This window comes from Vigna radiata, unplaced genomic scaffold, assembly GCF_000741045.1.
Source record: "Vigna radiata var. radiata cultivar VC1973A unplaced genomic scaffold, Vradiata_ver6 scaffold_169, whole genome shotgun sequence".
In the NCBI taxonomy this organism is placed as follows: domain Eukaryota; kingdom Viridiplantae; phylum Streptophyta; class Magnoliopsida; order Fabales; family Fabaceae; genus Vigna; species Vigna radiata.
The window spans coordinates 157,327-175,263 of record NW_014542363.1 but is presented as its reverse complement, the minus strand read 5'-3'; positions in this window follow the sequence as shown (position 1 = coordinate 175,263).

Here is a 17,937-nt window from a genome sequence, read left to right as displayed (position 1 = left end):
TTTGTAGTAAAGTCATTGATCTTATAAAGTTAGATGAACTTCAAGACAAGATTGTTATCATCTTGTGTCAACTAGAGATGTTTTTCCCTCCATCTTTTTTTGACATCATGGTACATTTACTTGTTCATTTGGTTAGAGAAATCAAGTTGTGCCCACCGGTATACTTAAGATGGATGTATCCTATTGAGCGTTATATGAAGATTTTGAAAGGGTACGTTAAAAATCCATATCGTTCCGAAGGTTCAATAATTTAAAGGTATATTACTGAATAAAGTATTGAGTTTTGTTCAAATTACATGACATCAACAAATCCAATAGGAGTTCCTTGCACATCATGGTTGAATAAATGTTCTACAAGTAAAAGTATCTGAGGTGTGAATATGGTGACAAAAGATCGCAAAGAATTATTGCAAGCATCTTTATATATTGAACAACACAGATGAAATGATCCCTTTTGCAAGCACACAAAGCCATTGCGAAGAATAAAAATCCAAGACAATCAGAGAAATGACAATTGATGGAGCATAACAAAACATTTATGTCTTGGTTCAAATATGAAATTGACAAAGAGCCACATTCTTCTCAAACTTTGTTGTGGCTTGAAAATGGTTTAAAGTTTGATGTCGTATGTTGTACAGGTTATGAAGTCAATAATTGCACATTCTATAAGAAGACTTTGGATTATAAAAGCACAGTACAAAATAGTGGAGTCAGTTTAGAAGCACAATGCAAAAGATCAATCTCCTGTACTTGGATCAATGAGATATTATGGTATAATATAAGAGACATGGGAGGTTGATTACACCAAGTTTTTTGTTCCATTGTTCAAATGTAAGTGATTTGACAATAAAAGTGGTGTGAAAATAGATGAATCGGGTATGACACTAGTTGATTTTTGAAAGGTGGGTTATCGAGACGAACCGTTTATCATGGTACATCAAGCATCTAAGGTTTTTTATGTCAAAGATCATGTGTCTGACCATTGGTATGTCGCTCTTCAAGGCAAAAAACAAATTGAAGTTAACAAATACAATCTGATTAATATTCATATTGCTGACAACCACTCATTTCAAACTACGACAAATTTGGATGACCAACCTCTACTTGACGATCTACATGCTATTCGGTCAGATTATAATGATAACTTTCGATCATACCTTGAAGTAGTGATGCATGATAGGATTAGTATTCTTATTCCATCTTTCGACCATTTGTACGAGGTTGATTGGAACATTATATGGAACGATATATTGGTAAGTTAATTAATATCATTTGAATTACAGTTTGTTTATATTGATAATTTTGTACTGATACAACTTTATTATGTTTATTTTAGATGACATTTGACATTCCAAATGTCGCAACACTTAAAAATAAGTTTATCAACTGTTGCTAAAAACTTTCGGGGTTTTAAGAGTAAGTTGAACTCGAGATATATATTTAGAAGTAAAAAAAAATAAGTCTCCATGTAAAACATATAAGGCCATTGATGAGGAGACTTGGCACCTCTTTGTACAGATTCGGACATCGGAGGAATGGTAGGTTAATATAGTTGATATTACTCAATTCCTCATTAACAAATATATATCATATGAACTAATTAATTAAACATATGTGCCAGTCAAAAAGAAGCAAAGCACAAGGAATAAGTGCTCAAAACAAAACGCCCACATATTATCTCGTGGTGGGTATAGGAAGCTTAAGGAGAAAATCCTCAAGCAAAAGACAGAAGCTAGACCATCATTTGAGGGAGGTAGCCCCCAACCTCCTTCTCCACCTTCTCGACATGAGAAATGGACGTTGGCTCGATTAAGAGCATCGAGTGCCTACTCTTCTGACACTGCACGGGAAATATCTGAAAGAATTGTAAGTTATCATTGTTCTTAAAATAATAATAATTTCATTATGCATACTACCTTGAACTTTTTTAAGAATAATGATGTTTTGTAATGTTACCGGACTCCTTGGTTTAGCAGAGCTCCCAAGGTCAATTCACTCCAGAGGGTCGCCAAGATATTCTTACCCTGCAATTGGATGACCAAGCACCCTGGACATGTGTGTGCTGGTGGAACTAGAGTAGGCATTCAAGATTATTTTGGGAGTTCTTATTGTCAGACTTCATATGCATACAGCGAAGCACAAGAACAAAGGCTAACACAGAAGATCACTAAAAAGCTTCGAGCGGACCTTAGGGGGGAGCTTAGGACAGAGCTTAGGGAGGAATTGTATAATTAGGTCACTACAGAAGTGACTAACAGAGTTATGCGCCAGTTCTAGCAGTAGTTTGAGAGCTATGGCATGCGCCTGATGCCATCTCCTGTACAGGAACATGTTGTGCCTCCCACAGGTAAAATTAATAAACATTTATGTTCAATAATTTCTATTTTTTGTATAATCAAGCATTTACTCTAATAGGGAGAAGCGGGAAAGGAAGTTGTTCAACACCAACCGTCTCAGGTGATGACATGGATGATGCTAGTCCATGTCTACTATACATTTTAGATGGTACTGAGACGATGCTGGTAGCTCGTGAAACAGTGTTTCAGGCAACGACTGTTGTTCATGATATGGAGCTATCAGAGGATGAGTTGAAGGTCTCAGTAGACGACATTATCATACCAGATGCCTCAATTCCTCTACCCATATCTGAGATTTTCACTATGGCACAGGCATTCCAGTCTTTTATCACTTGGCCTAAACACTTGGTTGGTTCGGTTTCTAACCCCCGGTATGGAATTCTACTTTGCACTTCTTAATTTTAAAGTTTACATGTTATTGATGTCAAAACTTATCTTATTTTTCCATGTAACAACAGAGCATGCACAAGAGAAGATTCGTTTATCTGAGGACGATCCTCTTGGTGCATTGCAGCTACTTGTTGACATCATTGCAAATAAGCCTTTGGAGGTTGAATATGATCCTAATGTATTTGGGAGAGGCTCTGAGGTCCCAATATACCTGCATAGCCAAGATGTCAGAGAGCTTGCATCGTAAACAGAAGAGTTGAATATTGCATTAGTTCAGCTATGGATGATGTAAGTCTATGAGCAATTATTTATATAAAATTGATTTGTATATCAAGTATACTTATATCTAAGGTAATTTTTTTTATTTCAGGTATATGTTTGGTGTCAGTAACAACTTGGGGTACAATGATGACTATGGATTCATTGATCCCCAAATCAGGCATGAAACAAATGATTTTTTTGAGATCACAACGTATCTCACAAGAAGATATGCAAGCGGGAAGAAAATAAATTTTATTCCTTATATATCTGGGTAAGTGAACTTTGTTAACATAATAAAGTTCCATATGTGATTTTAATATATAATAATTAAGTTATTATGAATTTCAGGCGTCATTAGCAGTTACTTCTTATTTCTGTACAGGAGAGCTATGTTTTGTGGTTCTGCTCATTGCACAAGTCTCCTCCTACACATCTCAGACAAGCAGTTGATTGGTAAGAACCTCAATGTTTGGACTTTCTTTGTTATATAAATGAATGTTAAAACTTTTTTTTATATATAGTTTTATTTCAGCAAGTATGATGTTGGTTGAGAGGTCAATTGCTAATAGTAGAAAGCTTGCATGGATTGCTCTCAAGGTTTGACATATGCTAAAGTCATACTTTCTTATAGTTATTTTTTTTTAATGATTTTCACTAACTACTTACAACTGTGATGATATATTGTAGTGTAACAGACAGAATTGGTCATATGATCAGTGCAGATACTATGTAATGTATTGGATGACCCACATTATTCGTGCCCATATCACAAGAGTCTAGGAAACGGTAATATTTAAATTTAATGAATTTTGATTTTCTCCAACATTTGGAATTCATATACGCTAATTAATATCAATTGTCTTGTGCAGAGATTCAAGACTCCTACTCCAATTCCTGAGAAGCCACTTACATTCCTGAGGAAAACAATTGCAAAACATTTAGTTAGATTATATAATAGTTCATAGTTATTAGATTTAAAATACATTAGAACATGTTGATTTATAGTTTGTACATTATGTGATGTAAATATTGACTATTGTGTTGACTCTGTTGAATCTGTGTTGTTATGATATTGTTTGATATGCAGGTATGTTTTTGTGATAGTGGATATCACCAAAACATACCTGCTATTAAAATAAATAGTAGGAGAATAGATCGCGGTTGTGGCTAAAACCGAGGTAGAAAGCCTACCTATGGCTTTGGTTCAGCCACAACCAAGGCCAAAGGTTACACCAAAACTCCCCCCCCCCCCCCACTTTTTCTTCTTTACTACTTCGGTTTCTGAAGAACCGATGCAATATCCTTCAAGATATTACTGCGGTTGAAACCGAGGCCTAAAGTCCCAGACCTTTTTAGCTTGCCCATATATGTCGCGGTTCTAAAACCGAGGAGTATATTAAAAAACAATCGCAATCGTTTTCCTTCGCTGCACTAGTGAAAACAATTATTTAAATGTATCATGAAACCACAAAAATAAGGTGTCATGTAAAAATATTATTTATACAATTATATATATAACTATTACTAAAAGAGATAAGTTACCGTTAAATATAAATAATAAACCATTAAAATAGTTAACTACATTTGTATGTTTTTCCTAAGTTTTAAAATTCCTAGAATCCCATCCGTACAATAATTGTCATCCTTGAAAATATGCTTTCAAAAATACAGGTTTATTCTTCTTATGTTTTCTTATGATAAAACTTAAGAGAAATACTTAAAATTATAGTTAAACAAACACAATAACATTTTCATACTTTAACGGATAATGCATAATAATTATTATAAAAACCACTTTTGAAAATAATTAAAGAAATAAATATTATGCCCATAGCAAAAATCAAATACATGACTACCAATCCATATAAAGAAACTCTAACCAATTGTGCTACACTTCACTTTAATAATTATTTTTCTTATTTAAATAACGACTGCCACCTTTTCTAATTATTAATTTTCATGGGTCTTACATCTTCGGACTATCTTCTAGATTTTGAAAGACAAATAATTGTATGCTAAATTGTCTAAGTGTGAATTCCAGTTAAAGGAAGTAAAATCCCTTAAGACATGAGATTTCCAAAGGAGTGTCAATGGTTCCAACCAAAGTAAAAGAAATTTTGCAATGGGAACGACCAAGAACAATGACTGTGATTTGTAGTTTTCTTAGTTTAGAATCTAGGAATTTTTTCAAATAGTTACGTCTTTAACTCAACTCATCAAAAAAGGTCAAGCTTTTGTGTGGACAAAAACATGTGAGAATAGTTTTTTCAAGAATTCAATAAAAGATTAACCACTTCTCCTATTTTAGTATTACCTATTCTTATTGGGCAGTTTGAGATATGAAAAACAAAATTCAAAAATCTCACTTTAATTAGATGGATATGCCGAAGTGAAAAATTCTTTCACTAGGAATATTGTGGTCACTTTCCTAGGAGTTGTTTAGCAAACAAATGTGGTTAACAACACAATGACCTTCCAGGGAACAGGAAGTTCAATCTTCTTTTTGTCACGACTATAGACATACCATCTTCATACAAGGACCTATAGTGGTCACCTTGATTATGCCACCCATAGTTCATGTTAACCCTCTAATTAACTTGTTTCTTCCTACCGACTAAAGTCTAGTAATATGTACTCGATTAAGAAGGAAAGTAAATAAAGAACATTCTTTCTCCTCCTAGTATTAGAAAAATGTAGGATGTTGAAAGTATTTTAAAATATATAAAGTTGTTATAAATTATTTGGTGTAACATTATAATATAAAGACATATATGTAATTATGGTCTTAATATTACAATTATGTTTTATAATAAAATAATAATGATTAAATTAACTATGTTACACAAAGATAAAGAACATATATATTAGCTTCTTTTAAGTTTATATTTTCATTTTATCAAAACTTAAGTATAATATAATTATCTCTTAAATAAACAAAACTAAATTATCATATATTTGAGAAGATTGGTCATATCCTCTACTCATGTATAATATACTATCATGACAGATAAACAAAAACACAAACTAAACAAAAAAAATAAGGTAAGATAGTGCAATTATAATAATTCATACATATTATACATCACCATCTCACAATAAAGGCAATTTTCATAAGTTCAATCAATTAAATAAAGGCAATTTTCATAAATTCAATCAATTAAACAAATTCAGCAAGAATCAAATGTCTACACAAAATCCATCCCTCAATGGCATACATATGAACCTGAAGGCTCTCAAGAATTATGGGTTTCACTCTAATTTCAAAAAACACGTGTATAGAGTAGATTATGAGATTATGCATTTATTATACTATCCCACAGAACATTAAACTAGTACCAATGTCCCCCTTTAGCATGTTAGTTCATTACTAATTCATGAAATTTAATTATTGACGCTAAATGCTACCCTTTCTCCACTTAGCGAAGGTAACACAAATGCTCCCTGAAACTTAAGTTCCAGTTCACGCCGAGTAGTAAAGGGTCGACTCAGTGCCACCTGGAGTGTCTAGCGGCATCTAGATGACACCCAACTTACTCAACTAGGGTTTGATGCCTTAGACCATTGGAGCTCTCTATAATTCATTTTTCTCTCTGCGCCCAGCAGTTCTGAGGTCCCATCCAACGCTGCATCATATTTTCAAAGTCCATAATGCATGAGATTAATCCATTGGTCTATCTAACTCTTTTTTTTTCTCTTTTTAATCACTAAAATAAATATAACTTAGACTTTAAATATCAACAGATATGGCAATTAACCAATTTGATAACCAGATAACACATATTCAAGCATTTCATAATTCAACATTTTCAAAAATTAACAAATCAGTATTTACATACACAATTTAAAATTTAGCATACATGATCAATAGTTCATTGAATTCATTTTATTCCCAACCACAAACAATATTTTATCAATTAAAACTCAACACAGCTCAACCTTTACGGGTAGCTTTAACTACATAAAGAAATATCACATTAATGATTTGAGCTAACCCTAATATTACAAAAGAACATAGATTCAAAGTAAACTACCTAAGATTATATGTCTCCTCTCAAAGAGCACATGCAACCTACATCATCAACACAAACTCAAGAAAAAAAAAATAAAAAGAGAACCTATTGTTTGTGATGCTTTCCACTTAGGATGGATTAAGAAACTTAGAAAAAAGGTAGGTTTAGAGAGAAAAGTTCAAAAAGATGAAAGATTTTTATAAAATGAAACTTATATAGCAGAATTTATATTTATAATTTTTTTAACAATAAAATATCTTAGTATAATTTAAAACCATTTTTACTCTTTAAAAAAAGAATTCTAGATCCTTACATTATTTAAAAAGATAATATGAAAATTGAATTAGGACTAATATAAATCTAATTATTATTTTTTTTTCAAATTGTGACTTTTCTAAACAAATAATATTGTCAAACTTTTTTTCCCTTTTTGTCCTTATGATTTCAATTTATATATAATGATAAAACTCAAATATCCTTTTGTCTTTTATATATATGTCAATTTCCTTTTTTATTTTTGATAATTTCTTATTTTTACTTGGATTACTTTATAATGAACATCATAGCAAGTGTTATTAATTTTTTTTAAATCATAAATTAAAATAAAATTAATATAGTTATATTATTTTATTGACCTTAATTATATGATTATTAATGTTTGTTGGGATTATTATTGTTATTATTATAATAGAATACTATTAGTAATAATGGTGATGTGGAAAATCTTATGTATGAATTGTCTCTTATAAGTAAATTTGTCCATATTGACTTAAAATATTCAAGAATGAAGTTGCTTTATTGAGACTTTACACATTAACAATAGTAAAACTAGGAATAATCACAACACTGTATTTCTAAATTCCATGTTTATTATATATTACATGTTTATTATAATTGTTAATTTGGAATATGATATTAATTTTTATTTTTCTTTATATGATAGATTGCATCCAACATTGTATCCTGAAAAATATGATTTTATACCCATTTATCCTTCATTATGTCAGCTTCACACATAATTATTTGACCATAAACATGTTATATATACTATTTTTCAAAGACCAAAACAAAAAGTTTGAAAATATTCATTTAAAAGAGTTAAAACTTTTCAGAAACAAATATTTCTCTACATTTGAACTTATGACCAGTTGAACACTCATATTTAACTTTTATATTAAAGCCCTCCTTTTAAAATGATTTAATAAAATTTATTATAAATTAACAAAGTTGTAATATTTTATAATTAAATTATAGGACAAAATTAGTTGTACAGTTTACTCTAATTGTACAATAATAATAATGTCAATTCCACTCTCCGAGACATGCCAAGAGTTGCTAACATAATCCGATACGTGGATATATATATATATATATATATATATATATATATATATATATATATATATATATATATATATATATATATGCATCATCATCTAATATGTTGACTTTGGAACAGCCTTAAAAAAATGTCCAAGCAATTAAAGCATTGAAGTGGACTAAATGATCCAATGAACAATGTTGGAAACTATAAAAGCAATTGCTTATTTTGATGAAAAACACACCATGAGTCATAGTGTAAGATTGGCTTATTTTGACCTAACAAAGAGGTCACACGTAATTCCATTTGAGAAAGAAAAACATAGAAGACACTTCATAATGTCAATTTGGGATAATTCAAAAATCAAGGAGACCATATATGTTTGTAGACAAGTGTTGATGTTTCTTTAGTGAATTTCTCTTGCACTTGGGTCAAAAGGCATTCATTCATTGGTGACAAAGTTAGTGTATTTGTTATGAGCACTTTGACAATTTGAGCATCTTTTAGGTTTTAGCCTTCACAATTACTTTTGTGCAAGTGTGTAATTAATATTTGAAACATGATCTTTGTTTGTAATGATTTCAAAACATTTGATTTATGAGATTTATGTTGTCCTATTCAAGATGTAGTTTTCTTTACCTATGTGATTATGATGGGAGGAATCAACAATACCTCAAAAATTCTACCTTTTCTTTACCCTAGATTCCATACCACTTGGTAGCAACATGAAGACTCAATGACCACACAAAATCCACTAGGCCCAACCCAATAACATGTATATGTGCCTTTCATTCATTCAATTTTTTTTCATTTACTTGCCTAATTCAACTTGGTCACTCATTCCACAATTACTATCTATATTCTTTTTTATGAAAAATGTTTTTTTAACAACTTTTTATTACAATCTTTTTACAATCACTTATACCATAGTTTGTGATTGATTCGTTTCAAATATACAAACCAATAAAATAGTAATACAATGTCTATTTTTAAAAAATTGTTAAAAAAAATTATTAAGGTCTATTTTATTCATTGTGTAGAGAAAATTGTATACCAATGTGTCGTGTTCTCTCACAAATAGTATAAAATTTATCCAAAAGGTCGGAGGGGTTTTTTCTTTTATAATTTGGTAGTGTATAGTATTTAAAATTTGCATGTGGTTTAGATAAATATAGATTGGGAAGTATAACTAATTTAGACCCACATATTACAATTTGGCAAGAAAAATTAAATTTCTATACGTCATAAGGCCATGTCATAATATGTGGTTGACTTTTTTCCACAATTTCTCGCCAATTTTAAAACTATATAAATTCGATTGTTTCAAATATTTTTTCTTTGTAAATTCTTTATATTCTCAATTTCCACTATAATTTCCGCATTGAATCAATCAAATTGTTTTGAATACCTTTCTAAGTAAAAATGTCAACTTAAACATCAAAGTTTAGTCGAAGCAAAAACCAAACAAAAGTCTACCTATTTGAATCCTAATCTTTCAATCAATGAAATCCTTCAACTTTTATGATTTTTTTAATTGCAGATATTCCATATTTCATATCTATCATAATATTTTAAAATTATTTAAATAAATAATACTTAAAAGTTGCTTAAAAACGAAAAGTGGGGTGAAAATTAAAATTGTTTATTTTTTAAATATAAAAACATAATCGGCATAGAATAAAAAAAAAGGACTAAAACTATACATGATTGGTAATTGTTATTAAGATCGTGATAAAATTACCAACAAATTGGTGAACATGCGAAGTGGTTAAAACTTAATCAATTGTATCGAATTGAGTTAAAACTTAAACCAATGACATTGAATTCAAATTCTTTAGTTTTAGTTTCTTTTCTTTTTCTTTTTCTATCATAAGTTTGTCATTCTCTATCAATCAATGTCACACCTACTTAAAATCTCAGCTCAGTCTTTAACTCTTTAATTAAGTACGAAAGAACCTCAAACACTTTGGTTTAGCTTCACTTTAACAAGAATAAAATAATTGACTTGGTTTTAACATGTGGTCTTAATTTAAGCTAAAAAAAATCCTCAATTGCGAAGAAAATTTGTTTTTTATTCCTTTTAGTTCAACAAAAATCACAAACTAAAATCTTTCTTCAAGTCTCAACACGTTAGACTTTTATGCTTAAGTTGAAATTACTAGATTTTCAGCAATTTGTACCTTTACATCTTAGTTATGATTATGCATACACTAGTTAGAAAAAGGTTTTATAACACGTTATATGTATTTTGGTTTTACATAAATCGAAGCATATAAAAATATGATGACATTTTTATAGTTATAATAAAAGTATATGTCTCAATTGTCCAGAAATCGATATGGAAAGAAGATATTGTCTTGGTTTTGAGAATACATTATTAATAAATAATGTAACTTCATTCTAAACAAAACAAAAAGTTACTAAATTTTCGAACATTGTTCATGAGTAGAAGCATAAAATTAATTATTTTATTTAACACCATTTATGATTTATATTTCTTTTAAAATTTATAATAAAACTCAAATTAAGTAAAAATAAGAATATATTAGGATTAACATAATATTGTGGAGTTTTAGTCTCCATGTCTTATAATATTGAGAGATGTCAAAATAAAACACTTATTAGAATACACAATGTGCTTAATTACACTAAATTTTTTTACCATTTCTTTTTATTTTTCTACTATTTTGCTTCTAACTATGTGTTTCAAAATTAACGAGACAATAGCAAAAATCATATCATATAATAAATTGTGCTACTTAAATTATTATAATTTTTGAGTAGAAGAAGATATACTCAAACTATCAGCTATAATTTTTTTATTTAATAGTAAATATATGATCTAAGATAAAGACAACTATAGTAGTATCTTGAATTCTAACCGCACAAGACTTTAGCTTTTAACCTAGCCATTAGAACTATCTCATGAATAATTCTTGGAAACCCTATCTCAAGAGATTAATCTCTTCTTATAGACACTCTTTTTAATATTTAAAAAAATATGCATATATATACATTCTCTCAATATTAATTTATGGCACTAAAAAAAATATGCATATATATACATTCTCTCAATATTAATTTATGACACTATAATTGAAGTTCTTCAAAAATTATTAAAAAAATTTAAATCTAATTTAACTCTATAAAATCGACTTATAAAATAAAATTTACATTTTACTAATATATTGACTTATTTCTAATGGGTATGGAAGTAAAAAAAACATTCCAAAAATTAAATTTTGGTACATAATCGAAGTGACACTTATAAAAGTCAATTCCAAGGTCCTTAATGGCATGCATAAACCCTACACTCATTGTGTCTTCCACCAAAACAATTTCAATCTCCTTCGTTCTGCAAATGGTACTATAATCATGATATTCGTGTGCAACGCAAATCATTATAACACGCACAAAATAGTCATATAAAGGCATAGTTAAAAATCATTTCACATTTTGACACTAAATTGTCTATAAAGCTAACTCAATTTTTCCTAACAATAGTAACAATAAAATAAGAAAATAATTTAATCATTTAAAATAATAAGGATGAGTAGCATACGAACTAATTTATATTTAACTAATTTATCTGTCTCTTCTAGTGCCTTATATAGTTTCTCTGAAATTAATTTAAATATGTATAAATATAATTTAATTTTTAGATTAACTCATTTAATTTTTGTTCTTACGCTCTTCTAAAAATTTCTAGGGAATATGTCTCTAAATCATCTTAAAATAAAATATAGGAGAAGATGGTCAAATAGAACTTGGGCAATTAAGAAATATAAATTTAATAATTGAATTTTTACTCTCCTAAGATATTGTTTGCTTTGGGTTAAGTTCTTACAATTTTATCTTTTATCAATGAAGATTTATTATGTGTATATAAATTCACATTCATCTCTTATTTTATTCAATGTGCGACTTTATTTGTTATGTAATAATTTATGAATATTTTTAAACCTTGGTTAATGTAAATAATCAGATCTCTTAGAACTGCCCAATTACTCAACACATGGGTATATAAGAGATAGCTATTGCAAGTTCTTTTTTAATGGTTCATAAGAATCATATAGTTGGCAGTTTCTTCCTGCATATTAATAAAAATTCCCATTTTAAAAACCTGAAAATAAAAAGTAATTTATGAATTGTGCAATTTGAATTTTTTTTATTTGAAGAATTAAATTTTTTTACAATTTAGAAATTAAAAATAATTTTTAGATTATACAATTAAAAAATGATTGTTTTCTTGACCAATTTTTACTTTTCTAGACATCATTTTCTACTTTCGGATTTACGTAATCCACAAAGAATAAACAAAAAAGTTTATTTTATAGTAGAATGCAGGAAGTTTAGGATTGTTTATTATCAAGTCAGAAAATGAGTTCCAACAGGTCCAAGACTATACTGAATAGGGTTAGCTGCCATATTTTTGGGCCGCTTCCAAAATGGAGAACATATATATTAAATTTAATTTTTTTTATTAAATTTTGAAATTTAATTAAATGTAAAATTTTGTTTGTTCACCAGATTTAAAAATCTGGTTACATGTGATTTTTTTTTATCAAATTTTAAAATTTGATTATATGAATTTTTTTTTCACCTTCTTATTCTCCTTATTTAACACTGGATTTTAAAAATTGGTTTAGAATTCCATTAGATTATGAAATTTGGTTAACACCACATATCCAAGTTCACAAATTAGATTCCTAAATTCAATAATAAAACAAAATATTGTAATAAGGTGCATTTACACTTAATCTCGACCACCTTTAACATTCTAGACCATCACGCTGAAAAAAACAGACCCAAAAATAAAAAGTTAACTACTTCAAATCAATAAAAATACCTCGATAAATCCGTGACTTTGTTATATATATATAAATATATATATACTAATTATTAATTTATTTAATATATATTTTGTATAGGTAAAATGGAATGTGCAGAAAAGTTGGAGGTCTAGACAGAAAACAGAAAAAAAAATCCCTTAAGTGGAATTCTTCTGACAAGTCCTATATAAGAGTGACTTTGTATATTCACGGAAAAAAAATATTTACTTTAGAAATTTAATTAAGCAGATAAATTTAGCTAAAAAATATAAGTACATTAATAATTTTTCAAAAACTCTAATATTATTTTTTATTAACGTTAATGAATTTGTATTTATACAATAAACAAACATTAATACTAATAATGTTTTACCTTTTTCTATAATAGTAATAATAATAAAATCCTAAAATATATGTATAAAGATTTAATAAACATGTAAACTTTCATTCCTTAAAGAAAAAGTTACGTTATAACCTATTACCTAGAGTTGTCAGTTTTATATTTTAAGTACCTTGATCCTTTTTATATTTGATCCATTTTTCTTGACCCATATTTTAGGAGACTTTTTTAAAGCCTTTAGTCCCCAAAAGCTCCATTTGATGGACTCTAATGAATCAGGATCGGGTTAGTCCTCTACCCCAAAAATAATGAGACTATTCTCCTTTTCTTCTGAACAATCATAGTTGCAACCCCAACAAATCCCACACCGACACCACCACTGCCACCAACCTCAACACCTCGCCAGCAGATTGTCGCCTCACTTGGTTGGCTCTATGACGGCGTCTTCCACCTTGCCCGCACTGCGCGCAGCAGGATTGTGGACTCAGCGTCGTTACGGGGCAACTCATCGCAACTCTACCGCACGATCTGCGTCTTCCTCGTTGTAGTGATTGTGCTCTTGGAGTTTGAACTCATCGTGTATTTCAAGGGGTTGCATTTCAGGCACCCCGGTCCTAGTGACGTCCTAGGCATGCTCCCCGTCATTTACGTCGTGTGGGTCAACGTCTACGCCTGGTACCTGTTGTCGCTGTTGCAAATCCTGGCGAATTTGTGCACCGTTTTGTTCATCGTGCAGTCGGTGGACATGGTCGTTTTGATCTTGGGGTGCTTCTAGATCAATTTTTTACAATCTTGATTAAAGGGCCAAATCTGAATTGGTCCTAACCCTTGTGGGTTGGGGCCAAATCTGATTTAGCCCTAACCCATGTGGGTTGGGGCCAAAAAAGCCCACAGGGCCATAAAAAAGCCTTCATAAAAAGGCCCACGGGGCTAAAAGCCCCTAAAGCCCTATGAGTCAAGGCCAGTACATGGGCTTTCCTTTTTACAAAATTTAACGTACATAAACATAATATCATTATACAAGTAACATTTATAGTTGAATCAGTGCCCTAAATATTGCGGCCTATGTTTCCTTCAATATAGTTTTCTAGTCTTTGATTTAGTGCATTTGTTAAGGTGATTTTGTAGATTTTGTGTTTGTAAACTGAGAACGGAATCAACACATGGGCTTGTTTCATTGCAATTCAACGCCTTTTCTGCTTCTCTCAGTTTGCAATCAGATTATGAATTCTGTAAGAAAAAGTAATAATTAACAAAACAAACACCACACAACAATTAATTCTCTCACTCTATCAGGTCCTTCAGTAAAAACAACTTAGAAGAAAGAATCAAAGTTAATAAATTGTTCAATACAGTAGTCATAGAACAGTAATTCATTATTAAACAAATAAACATGACAATTCTTACATGTTCAATCCTAGGAAATCAGGCAAAAAAATGGTTAGTTACATAAATTAAGGAATCACTATAATTCAGTGCTTAGTAATTTCCAAGAAGGAACCCAGATTTTGTAATTTTGTTAGTCCAAAACATCACTACCAGCAAATGAAAGAAAAAGCAAAAAACTCTGTTGACAAAACAACTTATAAGAACCATTATCCTTAAAGCATATTCGGAATTTCAGATGTAATTGGCTTAATGTTCAACCAACCATGACATAAATATGTTGTAAGAATGATGTAATTGGTTATAAGAAAAATCAATAACTAGTAAGATCGAGTAATATTGGAAAATCATGCTACATACAGAAACGAGAAAGAATAAGAAACTAAACATATACAAAAACATAAAGAAGAATGATGTACGAGAAAGAAATATAAAGTGTGCTTAAAGATTGTAAAAACTTCATCTAGAAGCACCCCAAGATCAAAACGACCATTTCCATTGATTGCGCGATGAGCAAAAGGTGAACAAATTCGCCAGGCTCTGCAAAAGCTGCAAACACCACTCAACAATTAATTGTCTCACTCTTTCAGGCCCTTCAGTACAGACAACCTAGAAGAAAGAATCAAAGTTAATAAATTGTTCAACACAGTAGTCATAGAACGCTAATTCATTATTGAACAACTAAACATGACAATTCTTACATGTTCAATCCTAGGAAATCAAACAGAAAACTGATTAGTTACATAAATTAAGGAATAACTAGAATTCAATGCTTAAAAATTGCCAAGAAGAAACTCAGATTTTGTAATTTTGTTAGTCTAAAACATCACTACCAACAAATGAAAACATATTTTGAAAAAACAAAAAGCTCTATTGACAAAACAACTTATAAGAACCATTATCCTTAAAGCATATTCGGAATTTTAGATGTAATTGGCTTAATGTTCAACCAACAATGACATAAATATGTTGTAAGAATGATGTAATTGGTTATAAGAAAAATCAATAACTAGTAAGATCGAGCAATATTAGAAAATCATGCTACATACAGAAACGAGAAAGTATAAGAAACCAAACATATACGAAAGCATAAAGAAGAATGATGTACGAGAAAGAAGTATAAAGTGTGGTTAAAGATTGTAAAAAATTCATCTAGAAGCACCCCAAGATCAAAACGACCCTGTCCACCGACTGCACAATGAACAAAAGGTGCACAAATTCGCCAGGCTCTACAATAGCGGCAAACACCACACAGTAATTAATTCTCTCACTTTTTCAGGTCCTTTAGTACAGACAACCTAGAAGAAAGAATCAAAGTTAATAAATTGTTCAACACAGTAGTCATAGAACAATAATTCATTATTGAACAACTACACATGACAATTCTTACATGTTCAATCCTAGGAAATCAGGCAAAAAACTGATTAGTTACATAAATTAAGGAATCACTAGAATTCAATGCTTAGCAATTGCCAAGAAGAAATCCAGATTTTGTAATTTTGTTAGTCCAGAACATCACTTCCAGCAAATGAAAACATATTTTGAAAACACAAAAAACTCTGTTGATAAAGGAACTTATAAGAACCATTATCCTTAAAGCATATTCGGAATTTCAGATGTAATTAGCTTAATGTTCAACCAACCAGGACATAAATATGTTGTAAGAATGATGTAATTGGTTATAAGAAAAATCAATAACTAGTAAGATCAAGCAATATTGGAAAATCATGCTAGATACAGAAACGAGAAAGTATAAGAAACCAAACATATACGAAAACATAAAGAAGAATGATGTACGAGAAAGAAGTATAAAGTGTGGTTAGAGATTGTAAAAACTTGATCTAGAAGCACCCCAAGATCAAAACGACACTACACAATGAACAAAACGGTGCACAAATTCGCCAGGCTCTGCAACAGCGGCAATAGGTACCGAGCGCGGACGACGACCCACACGGCGTAAACAATAGTGAGCATGCCCAGGACGTCACTGGGATCAAGGCGCCTGAAACACAACCCCTTGAAATATGCGATGAGCTCGAACCCTAAGAGCACAATCACCACCACGAGGAAGATGCGAATCGCGTGGTAGAGCTGCGACGAGTCGCCCCGCAGCGACGCTGAGTCCACGATTTGGCAGTGCGCGGTGCGAGCGAGGTGGAAGATGCCGCCGTAGAGCGAACAAAGCGAGGCGGTGAGCTGCTAGCGAAGTGTTGGGGCTAGTGGCAGTGGTGGTGTCGGTGTGGGGTTTGTTGGAACCACAACTGTAATTGTTCAGAAGAAAATGGGAATAGTCTCATTGTTTTTGGGGTAGGGGATTAACCCGGCCTTGATTCATTACAATCCTATCAAATGAGACCTTTTGAGGTTAGGAGCTTTAAAAATACCTCCTAAAATGTGGGTCAAGAAAAATGGGTCAAATATAAAAGAAGCCAGAATCAATCTCACGGATTAAAATAAAAGTGACAGTTATAACGAGAGATTACCTAGTTATATGTATAACTAATCGAAATACATGTTAAATGGATATTTAACTAATATTTTAATTACTTACTTATTGTATTATGATATTTAACGCATGAGTACTTTTTACTTTATAGTAATTGAGTTTCATTAAAATATTATTAATACTTTGACACTCCTATTTTAAGTTATTTTTAAATCAGTTATTTTAAAAGTTTATACTTTGTGGTATTATTTATTTAATACTTTTTTATAAATATATTAAATTTATGTACATTAATATTTTATTATAAATTTTATGTGAACTATACTTTAAAATTATTTTTTATTTGGTTTTATATTTTAAAAGAATTTAATGTTAAAATAAAAACAATTATGGTAGTCTATAAAACTCACATCTATAAAAAAAAATCGCAAATACATTTTTTTACAAATATCTAATAAATATTAAGACAAATGAGATTTGTTTCAAAATAAGATTTTTAGAACAAATTTTCTAAAACACATTTTTTGGAATGGGTTTTCTAGAATACTTCCACATGAAACATATTCTGGAAAGAGCTTTTGAAAACATTTGAAA